The sequence below is a fragment of the Dipodomys spectabilis genome, unplaced genomic scaffold (genome assembly GCF_019054845.1).
Source record: "Dipodomys spectabilis isolate Male_0828 unplaced genomic scaffold, ASM1905484v1 ptg000094l, whole genome shotgun sequence".
In the NCBI taxonomy this organism is placed as follows: domain Eukaryota; kingdom Metazoa; phylum Chordata; class Mammalia; order Rodentia; family Heteromyidae; genus Dipodomys; species Dipodomys spectabilis.
The window spans coordinates 14,156,942-14,161,338 of NW_024870771.1; positions in this window are offsets into that span (position 1 = coordinate 14,156,942).

The window sequence follows — 4,397 nt, forward strand, 5'->3', positions numbered from 1 at the left end:
TTCTATCTGGGGTGAGGTGGTATCTCAATGTTGTTTTGATTTGCATTTCTTTTATGGCTAGGGAGGTTGAGCATTTCTTCATGTGTCTATTGTCCATCCTTCTTTTTATTGTTGTTGTTGTTGTTTGTTTGTTTTTTGGTGCCAGTCCTGAGGCTTGAACTCAGGACCTTGGTGCTGTCCCTTGGCTTTTTTCATTCAAAGCTGACACTCTACTACTTGAGCTACATCTTTTTTTTTCTTTTTGGGGGGTGATTAGAGATGAGTCTCTCCTGGCAGGGCTGGCTTCCAACTTCTCAACCTTCTATAGCTATGACTACAGGCGTGAGCTACCAGCGCTCCTGGCAGCACGTGTTCTTTGCATTTTGCACTCCCATGACATTCCACATCATGCTCACTGCTTTCTACCCAGTGCATCCGCTGAGGTAGGAACAGGGAAAGAAGAACCAGGATGCCCTCAGGGAGGGCCCTTCTTGTGATGGCACCTGGCTGGGCAAGCAGACACCTTGTACTTTCTAGGGACTGCCAACATCATTGTCCCAACTCAGTCAGTCAAGGAGACAGGCATAGAGATGTGGGATGACCACTTAAGCCAGGAAGCAGCACAAAGGACAAGTCTAACATCCCAGTGGTTCCTTATGCCTTCCTACTCTATGTGAAACAACGTAAGAAATATCCAAACTTGGAAATCACACCAATTAGAAGAGATCATTTGCATTACAAAGTGTTTATTTTTAAAATGAATTCCTTAAATAAGAAACACTATTTATGCTTTGAGCTTGTTTGTTTCCAAGATATTACTAACTTGTCAAAATAAAAGCCAGAAAGGTAGAGAAATGGAAAATTAAATTAATAGGTCAAAACAATAAATAATTAAAAGCAAAGTAGCGGTAAACTAAAAACAGATGTAAATATTAAAAATCAAATGGAAGGAAATTTTAAGCTCCAAAGAGCAGAACCCAGAAAAGAAAAATAAAATGAGCATATCTTACTAAAAATATGTGGTGAAAATGCAATACATATGGTTAATTTGCTTTGTCTAAAATAGATACAAAACTGACAAAATTCACAACTGAGGTGAACAGTGTAGAAATTAATATAATTAATAAATAAACATAGGAAAGTAACTACTGGGAGTCAGATTAATATAAAGTAAAACAATAGAAGAAAGCACACCCACATATTTAGCTTTTACTTTAGAACATTGTGCATCTTGTATGATTCGATGTTATAAAAAGTATTCCTAACACTTTTTTTGTGAAAATACTGTACAGAGGGTTACAATTACATGGGCAAGATAATGAGTACACTTCTTATCTAGCATTGTTGCCTCCTCCTTTGTTTCCCCTTCCCATTCCTTCCCATCCCCCCCCCCTCGCCCCCCCTACCCGATCCTCGCCGCCCCCCCACCAAAGACCTAACACTTTGTAAACCTGATTAGGGGAAAACAAGATGATTGGGAAGACTTCGTACATGAAAGTACCGAAATAGGGTTTTTAGACGCCAGCCCCAAACTCCAGGAGTCTCACATTAGGTCCAACCACTCATCCCCATATCCCAAATAAAGAGACATGGTAAAAGACAGAGAAAGATTCATTACATGGCAGTCACTGGGAAGATAGCCCTTCAGCACACCTTCAACTGTCTTGAGGGGGCAGAGGTAGACATGGGTGTCATGGTTAAATAGAATTTGGAGCAGGGGGTGAGAAAGGTAAGCTTAGTGAAAACAGTCCCAAGCCGCAGGCAGGTTTAGAGATGGCATCAGGGTGATCTGGAAGTTAGTTGTCTCAGGATTGGTCAGGTGCCTTGTTACTAAACTCACTGACATCTGGCAGGTGGTGCTGCCCTTCATGGATTCCAAGATGGGTAATGTCTGGGGCAGTTTTCTCTTTTTAGATGAGTTTGCCTACCTGAGTGGCACACCCTAATTAGGGGGAAATTCTGTCTTTCCCAGTGATGATTGCAAAGTGACTGCCAAAGGGAATGGCACAGGTCAAAGGGCACAGACGCAAAGTGAGGGGCTAGATGCTCAGTTTTTATTCTGCTTTTAGTTCATTCACAGGTAAAAACACCTTTTAGGTTGCCTCTTACAAGGCTATTGCAATGGACTTTTGGTGTGGAAGAGAAAGAATAGGCTTAACTCTAAATACAAGGATAAATGGGGATTTACAGACAAGGAATGGGTTATGGATGGAAGATTACCGAGAGGAAACTTCGGTGTAGCAGGGACTCTGGCTGAACAGACTTGACAGATTTCTAAAGCCCAGCTTAGGGTAATCAGGTATCAGGATGGAGACTTGTCACCCAGCAGGATTCTTGCTAACACAGAATAAGCAGATCATGGTCAGAGGCTAGTTGAGAAGTGCTCTCATGGGCTGAGGATGTTGCTCAGTGGAAGAGCACTTGCCTAGCATTAGAGAAGCTCTGGGTTGCACTTCTAACAGCCCAAAAACAAATGTCCTCAAAAAAGATTTGCTATCACATATAACACATTTGCTGCTGGCTGCTAAGACTGAACAGCTACCCGCTTTTCAGGCTCTCCAACCTGGAGATGACCATTGAGGGTCTATCTAGTCTCTGACTGTATAATCCAATATAATAAATTCCCTCATAATTATATGTGAATAGACATGCACAGTCTATTGGTCCTGTTTCTATGGAAAGCCCTGAATAATACATAGGGTTCATCTGTTGGCGGGACACAGCTGAGGAAAAAAAAACCTGCAAGCCTGAAGATACATCCACAGGAATTTCCCAAGGTGAAACACAAAAAGGGAAGAAGAATTAAAACAAACCAACAAAAAACAGGATATCCAAGCAAGAGCTGAGCCATTTTCAAAAGGTTTAATAAATGGATAATTGATGTGATGAATAAGGAAGATGAGAATAAATATTAGACATAATAATGGCCAAGAATCTTCCAAAATTAGGATAGATAGTAAACCACAGATTTCAAGAAACTCATAGAATGCCAACAAGGATTAATACCAAGAAATCTACACTGACTGAGCCCTGGTAAAGCATGCCTGTATAACATAAGCTACTCAGGAAGCTAATCTAAGGATCTCAGTACAAAGCCAAATCAAATCCAAAAGATTCCTATTTCCAGTTAACCAGAAAAAAGCCAGAACTGGGGTGTGGCTCAAGTAGTAGAGTACCACCCTGGAGTGAAAAAGCTAAGGGAGAGCCTAAAGCCCTGACTCCAAAGCTTCAAACTCCAGTACCAGCACAAACACACACACACACACACACACACACACACACACACACACAGAGCACAGCACAGCACAGCACAGCACAGAACAGCATATTCAAGCTTCAAAAAAGCAAGTAATCGGGGTTGGGCATGTGGCTCAGTGGTAGAGCGCTTGCCTCACATGCATGAGCCCCTGGGTTCAATTCGTCAGCACCACATAAGCAGAAAAAGCCAGAAGTGGGGCTGTGGTTCAAGTGGTAGAGTGCTAGCCTTGAGCTGAAGAGCTGAGGGACTGAACCCAGGCCCAGAGTTCAGGCCCCACAATCAACAAAAAAAAAAAAAAAAAAAGCAAATAATCTTGAAGGAATCAAGAAGGGTAAGAGTGGGAGCATCTTTCCTAAAAGAAACATTGTGAAAATTGTGACAGACTTCTCATCAAGAATCATGCAAGCAAGAACTGGGGAAAGACAGTTCAAGTGTTAATAAAAATAAAAATAAAACCATCAACCCAGAATTCTCGATGTAGTGAAACTGCTCTTCAAAAGTTAAAGAGAAATGAAAACTATCTAAGACATGAAAACTATCTAAGAAATGAAAACTATCTAAGCAGATCCACCCTGTAAGAGATACTGGGGAAAAAAATTTTATTCATAGAGAAGAAAAATGACATATAACAGAAACTACATCTACATAAAGAAGAGACTTGGAGATGAAATAAAAAAGGTAAAATCTTTTTCTTCTTAATGTATCTGATAATTCTTCATTAAAATAATAGAAACAATAGCAGCAGTAGTAACAATAATAAAGCTAAATCCTAGCAATAGCAACAATAATAGTAATAAAGTAATAACAGTAACAACAGTAACAAATAAACCTCAACATAGTTTATCATAATAACCACCATAACAGCAATGGTACCTGGAAATTCCTTGTTATAAACTACCTATCCCACATGCAAAATAACATAGCATTATTTGAAATACTTACATTAGTTGTAAATATACATGGCAAACTCTATGGCAATTATTATATAAATGTTTGAAATATCAACGATAAGCTAAAAGAGAATATGGAATCATATAAAAGTGCTAATTAAACCTGTACTTAAACATACACTGATGGCCCAGTATCTTTAAAGCTTTTGGCTCTTTAGAGGTATAAAATAAGGCAACGTATTATAAATTTTAAATTTCCTAGGAACCAT